The 19,934-nt window shown below is 35.0% G+C and overlaps 1 protein-coding gene across 1 annotated transcript in view; it reads left to right on the top strand.

The window, feature by feature from the left end:
• SLK (STE20 like kinase) overlaps nucleotides 1–19,934 on the top strand; it is a 52,344-nt gene that overhangs the window by 1,495 nt on the left and 30,915 nt on the right. The window lies entirely within an intron of this gene.

Below are 19,934 nucleotides of genomic sequence, written 5' to 3'. Positions count from 1 at the left end.
TGTTCCACGTTTGGTTTAAGGATAGTGTAGGAAAAACATCATGGAGGATAAGCATGAGAGAATTGGGGAACTGACATGAATTGAGACTCGGGAGCAGGTTCTTGAGACTAGAAAAAAAATAGTATGAGAGAGAATAGCATTTACAGTGTTTCTGAGAGCTAATTTGGTCAAGAAACATTTATATTCAGAGTACTGCATTTGAGAGTTTATGAAATCTGGGTATTCGTGAAACCTGTGCTATTGTTGGTAGAAATTAATTTAGATTTTATTGTACTGTGGTGTTACCTGTTTGTAAATTTGAGCAAAAGTGCTACAGTTAGTTCAGAATGCTAGGTGGGTTTTTTTTCACCCTAGGAATTTGTGTCAATGTTCTATTTTAAGAGCATCTAGTTTATTTTGATGTTGGTGTGTGGTAGTTCTCATGTCAGTGTGGAAGATCAGAGATTTTTTTGACTAAAATGACTGGGAAATATGTCTGAAGTTGCTATATCATAAAGCTTGGTGACTATAAAAACATCATGCTGTCTCTAACGGCATTTGCAGAGTATTAAAAGTTTTTTAAACTTCGTAGTGGAGTTTTGATTCCCTTTTTGTGAATATAGTGCTCTGTCCCATTAAGGTGAGTGGGGAAGCCTCAAAGATACAATACTAAATGTGTTCTCCTTCTCCCTCACATGCATTTCCCCTCCCATCCTCAAACCTCTTCTCACTTCATGTTTATCTGTAAGCATGTCTGTATTAGCAGTAGTCTGTGGAGGAAGGTGTCTGAGCAAGACAACTGGTAAATTTTGCATTTTAGTGTACTTTGTGTACAACAGGAGAGTTTTTTCCAGTTGGATGTGAATTTTCACTTTGAGATTTATTTCTGAATGTGAAATGACAGTGTGTTAAGTGTTGAAATTGAATTTTTCAAAATTAAACCCTATTTTAAAAATTGTAGTAGTCAGAATTACACATGCAGTTACACTGGTAAACTTGTTGAACGTAGCACGTGAAAATTAACAGGTACTAGTATTTCTGGAAAAAAATTCCCATTTAAAAAAAAAAGTCTCCTATTGCATGTATTCAGCAGCATTCATCTTGTTTCCATCTAGTTTGAGAAGGAGAATTACACACAGATACTAATGTGCTTGTGTTCCTGCATCTGAGCATGCTTGGCAAGAAACTGTTTTGAGAGCAAGGGTGTGTTAGGTTGTTCTTTCTTGGATATACACCTCAAATGAGAAACTGCAAGAATAGCCATTCAATACCTTCTCAAATTTTGGAATAAAAACTATAAACTAGAACAAAACTGTCAACGTTTGAAGGCTTTGTCTTTAAGTAATGTAAGTGGGGGGGTTTTGGGGTTTTAATTTTGTTAGTGTGGTGGGGTTTTTGTTTTGTTTTTTTACAAAAAACCCCAACTCCCTAGTGTCAGTTACCTTTGCCAAAACTACATTTGCCTTTGTTTAAGATCGTAGGAGTCAGTGTGTGACCGGGTTTTGGCAGATATATGATAAAATGGAATTGCCAGATAAATAAGGCTTTGTATACTTTGGACTTCTAATAAAAAATAGGTTAGATTGGTTACATGCTATGATTTCCTGTAGAGAAGTATTTGGTTTAGTTGTGTAACTCATCTTCTAGACAAAGTATCAAATATTTAAATAAAAACTCAAAAGCAACTCTTAAATGATTCTGACAGTACTATGAAGCCTAGCTGATTAAATTATTTACATAAAAAATGCTACGTCTAGTGATAACTAGTTTTGTATACGGAAGTATTAGGAGTATTGAAAACTTGTGATTCATTTCCCTTCTTCCCAATCAAGTACAAGAGCCTTGCTTATTTTTTTAATAACTTAGCCAAATTACTACAAGAGCTTATTTCCTTTGAAGCTGTTTGTTCTAGTTTTCTAAAGCCTTCTTAGCTCTGACAATTCATACATTTGTATTCACTAACTTCTAAGTAATGTTTAGAAATACTCTATTTCTAAGTGTTATGACTGCTGTTGCAAGTCTCTCTTGTGATCAGAGGAGCTATGTAACTGCAGACTACTGATGGCAAAGGTTTGTGGTTGTATAGGACTTTTCATTCTAGCCCTTTCCAGCCTCTTCCAAGAGGCCACTTTTAGGCTGTTTTCTTTTCTTTTTGCTCCAATGAATAATGGTGTAGTTTTCCATCCTTTTTCAATTTTTAGATCGTTGCAGTACTTCAGTATCAGGTGATGGCCCTTGTAAAGAGAATTTCGAGGTTGATGATGATACACTTTTTTCCAATGTCTTTTAATTGCCTTTCATGGATTATTTAGAATTACTGAATGGACTGCCAGAGTTCTGACAGCCACTGAAGAAGCATAATATGAGCATTGGAGGCTGATTTCAACTTTGAAATTTGGCAGTAAGATCGCAAACTACTCCTGTTTTTAATTTTCTTTCCTTTAAAAAAAAAAAAAGAGACAGTTTGAAACTGCTCTTGGTTTGATCAGGTTAAGTCCCCTGAAAAATGTTAGGCTTAGTGTTAAAGTTAATTGTAATCAGTTTGCTTTAGAAATTAGTTACATTATTATAGCATGTTGCTTTATCATGTGTTATATTGCCCTGTTGTATCAAATATCAGTTCAGTGCACCTAGTAAACATTGCTTTAAGGTAAATCAGTATAAGTAAGTGTTAAAGACTTTCATCAGCTTTAAGCTACTTTCTAAATTCCCGGAAGTTAATGTTTAGATGATGTTGAAAACAGACCTTTAAAATGCCTAATGTGTTCTGTGGCTCTTTCTTGCTAAAGTTCCTGATTGAGAATCTTTATCATACAGATGCACATAACTAATTAAAATGCAGATATCTTCTTAAGTTAACCTTTTGAATGAAATAAAGTGCTGGGACTGTATTTCAGTAAAATTTGCCAGCCTTTTTTGGTAGTAAGAACATTATACACTAATATAAGAACACTTATATGGCAGAAGGGTATTTTCCTAGTGTTTAGTTGGTGTCGTCTCTGAGCCCTTCACTGGAGGATACTCCTCCAAGAAATTAATGGTCTTTTGGCCACCATTATGATAATTATGGGTACCGTCTGTACAAATATACTAATTTTAAGTCTTCTACAGGAACAGATTCTATAGTGGTAGAATATATGTGGCAGTACACTATATAAGATATAGGGTATCTATATATGGTATGTCTATAGAGAGAGAATATATAGTGTATATATATTTTAATAGAAATTGAGAAATTATTATTAGAGAATCGTTTGTACTTGGCTGGTTTTGAATTGCATTCATGCTTCTTAGTTTGAATTGGAATATTCTGCCCATTTATAGTATCCTATTTATTACCCTGAATCTAAGATGTTGAAAGCATTATGTACACAAGATTCTCATAGGAATTTGGAAAATCAAATATTTGTATTTCATTTAAAGTTACTAAGACAAGTTTTCCAACTCTCAGCAATTAACTGGTGCTTGGTTAAAAAGTCTGTTCTTTAGGTTCAGAGAAGAAATGTTGTGGAAGCTGTAATAATCATAATCATGGTGAACAGCATTACTCAAATGCATTATCTTCTGAAAATTACAACTACATTAAGTATTCATGTTTGCAATAGTGGCCAATACAAACTCATCTCTGGCTGATAGTGGACTTTTGATAATAGTGTTTCTTCAAGTCCAATAAACTAATGATGTTGCTTCATTTAAGTTAAACTTTTGTTTCTGTATTTAAAACAATCTTACCTGTAATGTACCTACATGACTTACAGGAGAGCTTGTTTTTGCCTTAATGTCTTCTACAGCAGGTAGAAACAAATATAATTTTTAAATAGTGATTTAATAAGACTGGACCAATTATATCATTTAATGATAGTGTGGCCTTAACTCCTTTTAATGCTAAAATATGAACTAACAATTGGTGACTGCTGAGAAGTACTTTTTGTGAACCACTAACATCATGACTTATTTTCTAATCCTAGAAAATACTTTAATTAGTCTGACCTGAAAACAAAATCAGGGCAGAGCAAGGAGAATTTATATTTCCTAGTTTCTGCGGCCTTATAGCACATTGTTCTAAATAATTCCTACAGTTGGATATTGCAACTAGAAGTTATCTTAATGATACTGATGTATCATGCTGCTTGCTAGGGTGGTTATCTTTTACATCTGTAACAACGCCCATAGGAATAGATTTTGACCACTTATTATATAAGCTGAAGCACTGACAGGCTGATTTTTGTCTGCTCCTTATCTTTTGACTTACCTGGTGTCGTTAGCTCCACTAATTCTGTAGAAGAATTTGTTAGAGCTGTTGGAACTCACAAACTTTCCTATAGAAAAGATACAGTTCCCTGTGGAAGGATATTGCTTGAGTTTGTCTGAAATCCTGTATGTTTGGCACTAGTTGGAAGATGAATTCATGTTTGAGAATTTCCAATCAAATACTGTGTTTTTTGAACCTGAAGTTTCATGTGTGACTGCCATAAGCCTAGACCTGGAAAGAAAAAGCAGGTGAAAATGTCCTAAATTGAATTTTAACATATAAGAGTGAATCAGTGCAGAACTTTTGGCAATTTTGATTAAAATTGTTTGCTATACTAAATATATTTTGTTCTAATCTATTTTCATTCATAATTGACTATATAAGTTGACCTCTGATTAAAGTGGAGCAGTAATATAGTGCAGTTGTCCTCAGGAGATCTGAATTAATAATATTCGCTTAAATGCCATGTTGCTTTGTTTAGCCATAGAGGCATTAGTAGATAGAGGAGAGAAGAAAGTTGATTTACTCTCAGGAGACTAATGTATAAGATGGCAATGTTCAATTTTAAATATTTAGTCTAAGTAAAATAGAACTAAAACTTTACCTAAAGCTTGCGAAGAACAGTAATTTCTGTAAGAGGAGCCTGGGTATTTTAGGGCTACTGTGTATGGTCTAGATGAAAAAAGATGCATGACACTTCATAGAAGACGAACGATTTTAGTCTTGCTGATCAGCTTGGTGAGTTGCTTTATAATGTTATCTTTATTTTCATACTATTGCATCTTTAGCATGTTGAAGATACCAGATAAGGAAAAGGCAGTAACACTGTTTTCAACCCTGGCCAATATGTCAAGGGGAAAGCTTTACAGAGCTCTTTATACCTATTGTCACTCCAGCTAAGTTTTCTGAGGAAATGCATAGTGCAAGAAAGTCATCTGTAGATTGTAAACTGAGATAATTTTCTTGTTTTAAATGGCTATTTGCAGAAAGTAGTATCTTCTTTCTATTTTGTCTGTAGCAAGGAAATACTCTAAAGAAGTACGAAGTGTAGCACAGGTTTCGTGTCTCACTTTTTGGACATCTTTAAGTCACTTGGCTTAAAATCAGCATCACAATACTTATGAGTAATGTATTGTCTGTCTTGCATTCAGAATTAAAACTGCAGAAAAGTTTGTGGACGGTAAATATAGAATGTTCATGATCACTCCTTGGTAAGGCAGTCATCTTTTCCAAGGTGTGAGCACAGTTATATAAACTGTTTAAAACTCTAAGTAAATAGGAAATCATTATTTGATTTTATTTATCTATGTTTGTAAAAGTTCCTGTTTTTTTCATGTCATCTGATATTTCATATTTCTTAGCTAACTATTTGTGTAAGTGCTTGGACTGTTGGTTTCTCGTCTGGAGAGTAAAACTTTGGATTTCAGGCATAAGCTAAATGTGACTTTAATGTTGTCAAATAGACTGCAGAATGAAGCTTCTTTAAGCTGTTCCAACTTGGTGAAATAATTCTTCATATCTAAGTCAGATGCAGTGTATTTAATTAAATAATTCTGATATAGGAGCTAAAAAAATGTTGTGGTACTGTTTGGTTTTTTTTTTTCCCACAGGTTTTGTAGACAAATTGGTTAAACCTTTTGAGCTTAATCTTTGGCAGGGAACTAGTCCTCCAGTAATACAATCCTCCAAGCAGTAATACATGCTATTGTTGCAGAGCAGTAGTTCACAAGTTTCTTTTGGTGGTGACTCAAATTCTAGTTTTGACCACCCCATAAACAATATTGAAGAAATAATTTGTTGGGTTTGTATTTGCAAATGCCGCAATCCCCAGTTTGGGATTTTTTTGTTTTTTTAATTGAATGCAGTTATGAATGGCCTTACATATTTCATGGGCCATGACCCACGTTTTGAGAATCTCCTAAGACTATAAACATCGTTCTCCTTCAATGACAGTTGTGTCTGTGTAAAAGAGGAAGCATGTAATTAAACTCTCTGGTTTGAGATCTTAAACGCATTCCTTGAGACTCTGGTGCCTGAAGTGTCATTTATGAATACTTTTTCGGTCTTTGAGTCTTTGTGCTCCCCCAATAACCTTTAATTATATTCAGATTATACATGGAACTGACAAATTCATATTGTCTCACCTCTTTTGCCTATTGTCTTACTTTACAGTAGCTGCCAAATTACTCAAATACAATGCTTGTGCTATCTTTTCATTTGATACTGTTTGGATTGTTCCAGTTTTCAACATTTAGTGATGGAAAAGCCATGAAATTTGCAGTTAGAAAACAAAGCAGACTGAATTAATAGCACAGAGTAAAAAAAATGAATGATGTTTTATAATTTTTCTCCAAACCCATGTAAAATACGTATTGTAACTCCCTCTAATTTATTTTTAATGGCTTTATAACATGATTACAGTATGGAATGCTTGAAAGCAATTTTAACTGTCAAATTTATCTCAAATATGTCATGTGGAAACACATTTTTTTTCCACTCAGAAATGGGAAAGAATCTTTTTAGAGAGAAGGAAGACCTAGTACTTGCAGAATATGTTTGAAGGATGTCAGGCAGTAAAATTTGGCTAAGTAATATTCAATAAAAGCTAGTAGGCTACCTCAAACCACTCTGCAGTGGTATTCATATTTCAACAAAAAATTAAGGCTTTACCGTAAATTTTAATTTTCCATTGGCATTTCAAATCTTTGTTGAATATGCTTTACATTCATGATACAAACCAACTAAAGTACATGCAGCAGCAGATTTACCTAAAGCAAAAAATTCACAATAAAATAGTAATGGGAGATTCTTTGTATACCTAATGCACCTACTTAAACTATCCTATTTGGTTTTAGGAGGACATACTGTTCCTTAAAGCAGTTCTAAATGTATGTAAAAGCAAGTTACAATATTAAAGTTATAGATTTTTCTTGTTTATTTTTACTCTTCTGGATTAAGACTGGTTTGCAGTATTTTGTGGCATTGCATGTGTTTATATAGACAGCTTAATGTAAAACAGCTAAGCATGAATGGTGACTTGGAAGCTAAGAGAAAGACATAAACTTTTCCCCTTTACATAGCCATGTTTATATTTTTGAGCCATTTTCTATTTAGTTAATTACCTATAGCCTAGAGCAAGAAATTGCTCAAGCATAGATTCATGTTTGAATCAAGTTCCACCCAAAATCTGGCTTTAAGAAGGTTCTAATTACCTGAAGCATGCTATTCTATGATATGATTTTTAATTTTTACTGATATTTCTATGGAGAAGAATATGAAGAAGTGAAAAAGTAGGATCGTACTACAATAGCCAAATCAATTTATTGATTAGCATTTAAAATTTGCTAAATCTCTCCTTACTACAGAGGACTAAGTGATTGTTACCTTAAAGTGTTGGTCTTAAAAACTAATCTGTTGGTTGTTGTTTCAGAAAATCTGAAACTGAAGGAGGCCATGAGAAGTAAAGGGACTATTATTTTCAGAAAGAATTTTTCTAAAGTTGCATTAATGCAGTTATTCAAAATGAGTGGGCGAGCAGAGAGTGGAAGAGCAACTGTACAGTCTGCTGAAGTTTTTGGGGGAACCGTTACCCTAGAACTTAAGTTGTGCCTACATCAAAATTGTTTTACTTTGTATGAAAGCAATGGTGAATCTCCATGCTAAGTCATTTTTTAATCCATCTAGCTTGATAATTGTCGTGGTTTAACCCCAGCCGGCAACTAAGACCCTGCAGCCGCTTGCTCACTCCCCCCGGTGGGATGGAGGAGAGAATCAGAAGAGTAAAAGTGAGAAAACTCGTGGGTTGAGATAAAGACAGTTTAATAGGTAAAGCAAAAGCCGCGTGCGCAAGCAAAGCAAAACAAGGAATTCATTCTCTACTTCCCATCGGCAGGCAGGTGTTCAGCCGTCTCCAGGAAAGCAGGGCTCCATCACACATAACGGTTACTTGGGAAGACAAACGCCATCACTCTGAACGTCCCTCCCTTCCTTCTTCTTCCCCCAGCTTTATATGCTGAGCATGACATCCTATGGTATGGAATATCCCTGTGGTCAGTTGGGGTCAGCTGTCCCGGCTGTGTCCCCTCCCAGCTTCTTGTGCACCCCCAGCCTACTCGCTGGTGGGGTGGGGTGAGAAGCAGAAAAGGCCTTGACTCTGTGTAAGCGCTGCTCAGCAGTAACGAAAACATCCCTGTGTTATCAACATTGTTTTCAGCACAGATCCAAAGCATAGCCCCATACTAGCTACTATGAAGAAAATTAACTCTATCTCAGCCAAAACCAGCACAATAGTGAATTGGAGAAGACTGTCCCTTTACTTTCTTCATATCGCATTGAACAGCATTTTAGATCTGTCTGAGAATTTCTTGTTTAAGGAGGACTTCAAGGAACTGGGTTTTGTCTCTAGAAATGTTTAGTCATAACCACGACTCAGAAAAAAGTGTTCTGAGGGAAGTTATTGTAACTTTGTTAATGATACAGTAATAACTTGGCAATACTTTTTGCACTGGAGTTTATTCTTTCTTTATCTTGTAGATAATGGTTTTCCTGACACAGATTTATGCTGTAAAACCAAAGCTTTTCTCTAGCATATGTCTAGATTTCACATTATAGAAGATGACTTTTCACTTTTATTTCTAAGCAGTACTTTACCAAGAAAAGAGTTAATACTTTGTAATCAGAAGGCAGTAAAACCTTCACGGAGAAATGTCAGTTGAGTGCTTCAGCAAGAATTAGCACGTTGCAGTAAACCCTCATCTCTTTCACAGCCTTTGCCTCAATCAGGCTTTATTCAATTCATATGCTGCCTTTTTTTATTTTGTAAAGTTCAGTCATGTTCCTGCCCCACCTTTAGCTTTTCCTGTTTGAATTGAAGAGGCCCAACCCTTTTAGTCTGCTTTTTATAAGACAACTGCTTGACCCTTTAATGATTTTAATTGTCCTTCTCTCATTCTTTTACTTGCTCAAGTTCTGCAGATGCCACAAATCTTTCAGTTCACCATTCAGGCAAACTGTTCTGTTTTTCAGTGCTGGATAGTCATGGGTCAGAACCATAGGTCTGTGCAACTACATTACACTGTGAAACCTGTGAACTGTGATCATCGCTGCGAAATATAGTCAGAAGAGTTTGAACAGGAATTATCCCCAAAATGAACTTGAATCATTCCAGTAATGTGGAGAAATGGGTACTCTTAGAGTTAAGCCAAGCTTGTTTTTATTCTTTCACCCTTTCGAACTAGTTTTTACTACTAGTGAAGATGCACTGAGTTTATAAGTAACCTGAAAGAAGGAAACACTGTCTGCTATTTTTCATCTCTCTGGTGTGAGAAGTATGAAAGCTTAAGGATCACCATATAAACAAGAATACTGTCAAGTGTTTCCTATTGATTGACAGGGATAGCTAGGGTACCTGAAAATGCCTCCTTTGCTTTTGGCTGTAGCAAGAACTTTAAGCTGTCTCTTAGTGGCAAACTTAGATGTTCTGGTCAGCTTAACAACCCTAGAAGTTGTTTATTAATTTAGCGTGTTACACTTAAATAAAAACACACAAAAAACCCACGCATGTCCCCTAGCATTTAAAAGTGAAATATAAAAATAAGCTGGTGTACAGACTTGTTAACTCTCCTGTTTGTGATGTCCATTTCCATGTTTATTGATGCTGTTGTAACTTCTTAGTCTTTAGTGGCCCAGCATGGGACCTCACCTTTGAGCCAGTGCAACAGGAAGAAGATTCTTTTGAATCTCTGAAAAGCACTAAAACAGTATGGAACTGTGATACTAAGTGAAAGTCAATAACACATCTTCTCAAAGTGGTGCATTTCAATAGCTTTAGTAAGTACAGAAGCGACTTTTGAATGATGAGTGGCTGGGCCTTTACCACGACTGTTTTCTACAACAGTTTCCAACGATGCAAGTCAGTGCAGCCAGAGCTCTGGCAGTGTATTCCCATTCCCACCTCCTTCCTTGTGACAGGTCTGGTGCTTGCCAACCCCATGATGATTTGGTTCAAGGAACTAAACCACCCAAAAGCTGATTGTACATGTAATCTTCTTGGCTCCCCAGACCAGCTCACAGGAGGGCCAGACAAATGACTGTGCTGATGTAAGGGAAAAATGACAGGACAGTGTCAGCATTGGCTTAAATAGCTGTAAAAGGGAAGCATCAAGGTGGCATATTGATATTTTGAAGTTGTTAAGGTATGTCAGATGAATGCTTTTTGTCACGACAAAAGAAAAAATAGACGTACTTCTGTTGTATCAATCATTTGCTGTTAGCAACAGTACTGATAAAAAGGCAGTTTTGCTAAATGCTGCTGTTGGTATTGTTATCAGCAAGTAGTTCTGTCCCTTTGCGTCACTGACATCCATGCTAGAAGAATTTCGTTATGTAGACATATTTTTAACTGGAAATTTACTAAAAGCCTGTGTTCCCAGTTTTGTTTCAGGTGGTGATTCTTTTCTCTACTTTAGGTATGCTACATAACTGCTAGAAAAGAATGAAAATTTTATAAGACTTCTTATTTGGCACTAAATTTACCTGTATGAGGAAAGTACAGAAGCTGAATTGAATTGTAGAGTGAGCAGAGTGTTTTGAAGCAAGAAATGGCTTAGATAATTTTCCAAAAGGAATGGAATTCTGCATTCCCTCATACTGTACAAATACACAACAAAAGATAGCCCTCTGCTTCAGAAAGCCTTGAGCCTAATAAAAGAATAAAAAAATAAACATGAGAGAAAAGGAGGAGTAGGAGAAAGGGGGAAGTCTTGTCAGAGATAAAACTGCTTCATCTCTAACAGCCATGCTGGTGCATCCTCATTGCTGTCACTTCTTGGGGACATGGGCAAAATAAAGCTTTCATATTTCCATTAAAAGTAACAATGCCACACTATTAAGAGATAAGAACAGTACTTCCTTTTGAACATCTTGTGTGTTTAATGTTATCATGATACTCAGCAGTTCTGTCAGAGGAAGAACATTGTTCCTACATTGCATGAAAATCTTTTAGTGATAGAAGCTCACAAGTTCATTAGTTGCAAAAGTCTGAGTAAAGCAACTGTTTTCGCTTTGCACATTTTGTGCATCAAGCTATGCAAAGAGAGTTGAAGTATTTTATCTTGATTCGTTTATCTGGAATTTTTAATGATTTTATCAAGTAATGCAATTATTCCTATGACCATTTGTATTTATCACTAGCATATTAGGTAAATTCTGAATGAATTACACTAATCAGTAAAATGGCAAACAGCAAGTGCAAAAAACATATCAGAATTTGAAAAAGATTATCAGCAGCAGCATGTTTCTAAACTAAAATTTCTTTTGAAATTGGCTGATAAATAATAGGATTGGCATTCATATAGTTTCTCAGAGTAGTCCATTTTCTTAATTGTTTAGTGGTTTAAATTCACCAATTAAAAAAAACCCAACAAATGAAACAGTTATTCTGAAAGGCTACATTAGAAGCAATGTGTTCCACTACAGTGCTGAATATGAATGAAGTTTACTTACAGAACCCAAGACACTATTTTTGTGGCACTTGAATAGCCAGTTTTCAAAGAATACCAAATGTTTATTCAGATGGCTCTTTCTCGTCTCTTGAGATGTCATACTTGCAGCACAAAGATAGCGAGGTCATTATAAACTGTATGTGAGGCAACCTTTCTAACTTGCATGTCAGATTTCACTGTTTTCATGAGATGGTATGTAGCTTTAGGGTCATTACTTAAGACTCACAAGAAAACTACTGGCAAGTCACAGACTGTATGTCATCATAGTGAATTTTGTAATTAATAAAGTTCATTGTAGAACTGACTTGAAAATAACTTGTTTACGTTAGAGAGCTGAAAGACACTGGCTTAACTATATTGATTTCTTTTGTTGTTGTTGTCTTTGCAGTTGGTTTTTGTTAGATTGTTTTAAATATATGTACATAAGAAAGCAATAACTTCCTTCTAGAATTCTAAACTTCCTGTTCTTTTTAAAATATACTAATAACATAAAGAGAATACGAATTGGTTTCTATAACAATTTTACTTAAAAAAACAGGGATGATGATGTACAGCTTTTATGAAAGCTGTCAAAAGCTACTTCCTTTTTTGTTACTTCAGAAATAGGGGAAGTTTCATCTTAACAGACTAGAGCATGCATGGAGCAACAGAATATATGCTTTGATAGTTTTGCAAGAGCTGTTGCCATTTTTAATGTGGTATTGATGTTGTCACGTTTCATTTCCCACTGTTACAACTGTGTCTTTGTAAAATACTGAATCTTGAACTGCCTATATAGTTTATATTTTTCCCTTAAAATATATGAAGTATACTTTATTTATTGTTCATTTTAGCAGGACAAAGAATGAAATGGGGTGATAATGCTTCATCTTGTTTCACTTAATCTTTCCCCTCTGGCTATTTAGCTGTGCTCATTGCAAGTCTTGAAGATGGTTCACATTGTGGTGTCAAATTATGCAGAACCTTTTCCCAAACTGCCCATATTTTTAGGCTAGTAAGATGTATACACTTTAAATGACAGTGAAGTTACATCTGTTATAGCCAATCATCTTCTACAATAAATACATTAAAAAATTGTCTTAGTACAGGTCTTTAAATGTCTTCCTTCTGCTGTATGAAATGTAGAGCTTTTAATAATATTCTTTACTTTTTTTGACAGCAAGTTTTTTTAACTTAATGACTGTGCCACATTTCATTTCTATGACTATGTAGTTTCCCTAGTAACGTGTCAGAAGGCCTTTGTTGAAGGGTGCTCAAAGTCCAAAGAAATTGTCACTTTTCTTTATTTATTTTTTTGTTGACTTGTTCATTTCCAGTTTGGAAAGAGAGAATTTTCTATGCTCAAGTCAGATGCGCTTTTTGTTGTTGTTTTGTTCTACATGAATAGCTGTGCTGGGTCAGCAAACATCTGTAGCCATCTTACATCTGATCTGGCTAAAGGCTCTGGGGCAGAGGAGATCCCAATTTTGTTTTGTAACCTAAGTCCAAGGAACAGGGTAAGGAGGAACTGTGGGTTGACCTAGCCACTTTATTTATGGGGGGGGGGGAAGTATTCTAGGTTGATGCGTGTACATCTGTGAATGAACACTAGCTAGTCGATAAAGTGCTAGTAAACAAAATGACTTCGTGCTACATGAAGCCAAAACACTCTGTGGTGTGTCTGTTTGCAGAAAGCTACAGAGTTAGCTTTTACAACTCCAGATGTCTCCCTGGGAAAAGATGTTAGCAGGAGTAACACTGGCTCTCTAAGCTCAAGTGAACTAAAGCATCGTTGCAAATGTTAAATGACTAGAAGCACGATTTTAACATGGAATCCTCCCAGGTAAAGGAATCGGCGGTTTCTTAAGTCCTGTGTTCAAACAAATAATAAAATTATCAAGAGCAAATAATAAAATTCTCAACTCTCAACCTGGCAGCATGGCAATTTTCTGAAAAAACAACAGTCTGGAGACAGCTTCAACTCTGGCTTGTTGGTTGTCTTAAAAGTAGTTCTAGTGAACAGCTAGGATTAGCAATTGTTGTTTGATTAAAAATTATTTCTTGATATCATTGTTTCTTGGAAGCATTAATTTATGTCATCTGAAATAAAGGTGTGTTTATTGCTGGAATAAAGACTTAATTTTAAGCTGTAGTGACTAAAATAAACTTGTAAATTAATAAGCAGTAAGCATTATGGTTTTTTTTCTAATGACACAAGACTGAATAAATAACTGCAGGATATCTGTAATCCAAGATGAAGATACACTAGGCTACTATCTTTCCTGGGAAGCTGTAAGTCAGTTTGGGGCTGGTGCTGGATAAAATGGAGAAAACCTCTGCCAGCAACTGTTAGTGTCCTCTGCAGATGAAAGATACTGGCAAAGCAGCTTAGCACTGCAGGGATAAATCTTAATTTGTCACACCTCCCCCTTCTCAAGTATAGGAGTTGATTGTAATGCAGAATTTTGTATTTTAATGCTGCTTTTGCAAGTAGTATGTACAGTTGTTATAACTGAATTTAGCAAAAAAATGACCAGTCCTTTGCACTTTTACCTCTGACACCACGTAATGCTTTAGTTACAAATGTTTTCCCAATATTGTCAGCTGGTTTTCCCTGTTGCTTTTATGTGAGCTATGAGGCAACAAAAGAAGGGAAAATAAGAATGTGTTATTATAAAACAGCATAGCATATTTTTGAGATTTTCTTGCTATGTTTAACAACTTTTATTTTTTTCTTATTCTGTTTTTTAAATGGATTTGCTTAAATAAGAAGAATGATGCTGAATCTGATATAATCTCCTCTGTTAAGTTTCCTCTAAAGGACTGTTTCAGTTATTTTGCACATATTTGCCAGTTCAGCCCTGGTACTTTTCAAGTATGCATATAAATATTCCTTCTGATTTCACTGACACAATGCATGAATCAGTATGGGAACTCTGCTTAGCTAGTATACAAAATACCACAGAATTAATAAAAATACATAAAGGGAATCATGAGGTTAAACATGAAAATTACATTCCATACCTCGCCCAAAAATAACTTGTGGAATCCTCAGAAACCAACTGTGGAGGAAGCAGAAGAACCACAATAAGTACGAAGTACAAGGATAATGTTAAAGGAGTGAAGTTGTCATGGAAACCGCTCCAAAACTAGTATAGCCACAAAGGCAGCACCAGACCACAGTATCATAAAGATGTGCTTCAGTAGGCTGGGTTGAACCCTGGGGTCCACTTTGTTAGTAATAGTATTTGCTTGTAGGAAGTAGAGGCACTTTTATCTACACTTCTATTTCAGTATTTTTTCCCTGGCATTAAACATTTCTTAAGTAGAAGAAACTGTATAGTAGGTAGATGATACATTGTGCAGGCAGGGAAAATTTCTGGCTGATCAGCTGTAGTTTAAGGTTGTATCATCTTTTTGGTAGATACTATCCTTTCATTATCTTTTGAATAGTTCTTTTGTAACAGTCATTTCAGCAAGTTTTAGCAGGTATAACTGAAGTTAGCTGGTTTTTAATTCCTTGGACTAACCATATCTATAATTAAACAAAAAATTGAAATTCTCTATAGTTTTTTTTTTTTATTACTACTACATTTTCAAACATTGTGCAGTGAAGACTGGTGGAAAATAACATAGCTTCTTTGAAATGACTGGCTCATCTTAATTTCCAGAAATCTATGGAGATTGCCATCTCCTTCATTGGCCTAACTTGTGATTGATTGTAAGAAGTGTGGTTTAATATTGCAGAGGTGAATTCAAACTGGTACTTTTAATTACATTTCTCAACACTTGATGTTAGAATTAATGCTTCCTTTTATCTGGTTAATTAAAGTAGATTTTTTTTTTTCTAAAATTCACTAATAAAGAACACCTTTCCCTGTTTTGAAAAGAAGTTTGAACACTCGATACTGGTCAATTGTGCAGGTGTTTTTTTCGTTTCAAAATGCACAGGATAATGTTAAATATGGTATAGTAAATTTATACAAAACAAAGTCCAGTGTAGTTTTTCCAGTAGGCCACACTACTTCTTACAGATTTATTTGATCAGGCTGTTAAAATCTGAAATTATAGCAATGTTTTTTTCCTGGGTTCATATGTTTAAGAAAGCCTGAGATCCACTGCTTTCTGATAGCTCTGAGAAACAGCTCTTGCCTTTGTGTTGTACAAGGGCAGTTTTTCAGTACTGGTTACTCAGACATCATCAGAAAGCATATATGGAGCTAGATCTGACAATACCAGGTTTACACACAAAAGTGTAGCTTTTTACGTGCAAAACCATCTTTTGCTGAATAAGGATGCGTGTATTTTTCACTTTTTGGCAACCTTGATGATCTATGATTATGACTACAGTTTTGTTGAGAAGAATGAGTCAGAAAGGAAAAGCTTCTTAATTGATTTGTTTTGCTGCCTGCAAAATGAGCAGTGTGGTTATATAACATCTCAAAAGAGATCAGGCATCAGGAAGAAAGGTGATGAACAATTTTCTATCTCCTATCTCAGCTTTGTTTCCAGTTGGCTGAACAATAGATGAAGGACATACTTAACTTTTTTCAGTTGTAAATAGTGTTTAATTTTTAGATGTCTACATACTGCATCACAGGAGAGGAGCTGCACAGTTGGGACGGAAACATTTACTGGTGATAGGAAGCTGAAACAGCTCCTCACAACCAAGGCTGAAACTTCGTATTGGTCATCTAAAGATGAAAGACTATGAGTTATCTCTGAGCTGTAATCCTATTACTCTGGAACAGTGGCTCTGCTCTCCCTGCTGTCCATGGCTGGGAATATGCAACTTCTTGGCTGAGTGCCCAGACAGTAAACCTGCCTTTCAATATTCTGCTGTCAGTCTCTTCACAAAGCTTCTGGCTCTGGAACTTGTATTTGGTTATATGATACTGTATAAAAATCCAGAATTGATAGGGAGGTGTCACTGATTTCACATACTTGCAGATCCTAGTTTTGTGTAGAATGTTTGTTTTTCTTTCTTGTACTGATACGTTTTCAAATTTTTACAACATTTTTGTGCATTAGATGTCATTGCCATTTTAGTGTGAGGGATTTAGGTTCAGAGAGAAAGTAATTTGCAAGTTCTAATTTACAAGATCATATTTATTCTATGCAAACCTGCAATCCACCTTTCTAAAAGTACTTTATCATAGAATTAGGAGAATGAGAGTATTTTTCTGTGTGTTTTCTGCTAATGAGACTGTGCCATCCATTGCAATAACCATGCTGTAACATACAGTTTGCTATTTCCTTGTGCATGCTATCTCTCTGTAAGTTAATGTTTGCTGCAGTAACCTTAAATATATAATCCAAATAGAAGTTTTGGTGGAAGGGTTGCAATATTTATGTATTGTTGCATATAATAGTTAATAACATCTATGTCATATTGCATTAGTCAGATCTTGGGGGAATGAGTTATTCCAATTCAGTTTTCAACCATTGTGTATGAATCTTTTGAAAAGATCAAATTTTGTTAATGCAAAGAAAGAAAATCTTTCTGCCCCTTTCGTCCTTGGCTCCACACAAGGCAGGATTGAACCATAACCATTGAAGATGCCAGTTTGGATTTCTTAGCTTAAATCACCTGTTATAGAAGCAGAATCAAATATATTTAAGCAGAGTGTTTGAAATAACTTGAATTGGTAGTTGAAAGCTAAAATATAGGAAGAAACTGGTGGGCTACTGATACAGGACATATTTTGAAAGGGCAGAACCTGAGTAACATGAATGGTTATTTGACTTTAAATGTTCATGTATACAAATGCAAAATGAGTATATGCAAATCAAGACTGCATCTACACAAACATTTTTGCTCCTGCTCTGACCTTTGGAGAATGTTATGTGGCAGAAGAAAGACTTCAGCCAAAGTCTAGAAAAAACAAACATGCCCACACAAAGCTGTAAATGCTTTTTGTTCCTCTTAATCCAGAGGGGTTTTTCTTCCCCATACAATACAGTGCTACATAAATCTTATGCATGAGCAGTAAAATCCTTTCCTACACAGTCCAAAAGAGCATATTTCTTACGTACTTCTTACAGCAAGTCACATAAATGGGTATTTATTATAGAGTGCGTTGTGGGGTGGAGATGAATACTGTCTTATTCAAAAAGAACTTTTAAAATCATGTTTAAAATATATAAAGATTTTTTTATTTTCAGGTGTAATTTGATGTATACTTAAAATGTTTTAGCATTCCTCAGAAATACCCAGTGGAAATATGCTAATTCTAAAGCTTTTTTCTTTTAAGAACGGGGAAAAAAAGTCTGGATCTAGACCTACTAAATTTTACTATCTCAAGTCAGAACAAAGGCGAACATTTGTTTTGTTTATAATTGTTAAGATGCTCATAAAGATAATCGTGCTGTCTTTATAATCACTTCTGTTTTTTAATGAGGTGTTTTAATAGAGCTACCACAAGGAGGAAATACAAGAAACTTATTCAAAGCAGATTTCTAGTTACTTCAAGCAAAAGGATCTGGGAAAAATCAAAATACAAAGTGCTCTGTCAATAGAAAAAAGCAGTAAATGCAGCAAACTCCCTAGCATGTAATCATACACGCTAATTTACCAATGCCTGCCTCTCTCTCTCTCTCTCTCTCTGGTGAAACTGAATCTGAAAACGGTAACATCTGTTATTGTTACCTGATGTAGAAATTTAAAATAGTTTTATTTAAACAAAATATTATTACCATTATATATTTTACATGCAAATTTGTGTAAAAATGAATTTCAGAATTTTTTTTCAAGATTGTTTTTTAAAGTATTCTTGTAAGGTACAGTGGAGAGTGTGTGGCCTGTTTCAAAAAAAGTAAATATACAGTTATTATTTGAATTCTTTAGAAAAGTGCTTTAACAACCATTTTTCTGCACATGTAAAGCTACCAAGTCTAATTCTGTTGTGGAGTCAGACATCTGTTTCACCTTTCATGTTTAATTTACAGTGCAGCTCTAGAACAGGAAGGTTGGTCTTTCATTCTTGCTATAAAGCATGAAATCAAAACAAATGATGTTTGTGTTATTAAGCAGACCTTTTTATTATTAGAATGTGTGTTGGAAAACTACTCAGTAGTTTGTTTTTGAATAATGTTATACACATCCCTTATCTTTGTTGTTAAAAATGGGAGGGCAAATATTGATGTTGGGAAGACTAGTTGTTTTTTCTTTTGGAAAGAATATTGAGATAAAACTAAATGTTACAGAAAACCTTTACCCTCAACATAAGATGAATCAGCTAGGACTACGCCGTTACCACTGTTTTACTGAATGTTATCATCATAAAAGTTTATCTTTAAATCTTTTATTCTATTTTGCCACATTGAGAGGGTTATTTGTGGCTGTGAAAGTAATAATATTTAGACCTCGGAAATCATTCTTAAGAATTCTTGCTTGCTGTCCAATATCAGCTTTTGTCTGATACTAGTATAATGAGATTAGGTGACAAAAGTCAGGTTTGGGGATTCGTGCTGTGTCCTGTCCTGGGTTCACCTCAACTAGATTTGGGGCCAAGATGCCCCATGCACCAGCCGCACCAGCAGAGAGACAGGATAAGCCACCTTGTGATGCTTCACATCAGGAGTCAGAATCGCCCTTGCAGGTTCTTGTCTTTTGCTGCTTTGGAGAGAGCCTATGTCCCTACTTCTCATTTAATTTCATTTGAATGTCAAAAGCTAGGTGGAGTAAATCTAGGCCTTTTCTTCATGGTCTTTACGTATAATTGGTGAAGTAGACTTCAGTCCTACAACTTTATTTATTCAGAGGCAAAAGGTAACCACTGGAAATGCCTCGACAAACTAGTGTTTTTATGATGACTTGAGAAAATATACCTTCTTGTTTAAAGTTTACTGAATACCAAGTTACAGTATTCCTTCAAACATAAATTGCAGAAGAATTATTAGAAAGTGTCTATAATTTTGTGTGTGTGTATATGTACACACACATGTATAGGCTGTGTGTTTAATATTTGCTTTATCCCCTGCATATTTAAAAAAAAAAAATCTCACCTTGCCTAGTTTTGCTGGATTAGTTTCTGTGAATAAGTACAGCAACTGGTTTCTGAAATTTTTTGCTATTTAAATAAGTCACCCTAATTGTTTGTAATTTCTTATGTTTAAAAAAAGCCAAAGAATATTTAAATGCATAGCAGAAATGCTTTTTTTAGTTTTTTCCTTGGGTACCCAAGGTCTTGTTTTCCTTTTGCTTTTCAAGTCAAAATCTT

The sequence above is a fragment of the Gymnogyps californianus genome, chromosome 6, assembly GCF_018139145.2.
Source record: "Gymnogyps californianus isolate 813 chromosome 6, ASM1813914v2, whole genome shotgun sequence".
NCBI classification, from domain to species: Eukaryota; Metazoa; Chordata; class Aves; order Accipitriformes; family Cathartidae; genus Gymnogyps; species Gymnogyps californianus.
The sequence above is the reverse complement of the archived record's forward strand: the minus strand, read 5'-3'. Positions and strand labels throughout refer to the sequence as shown.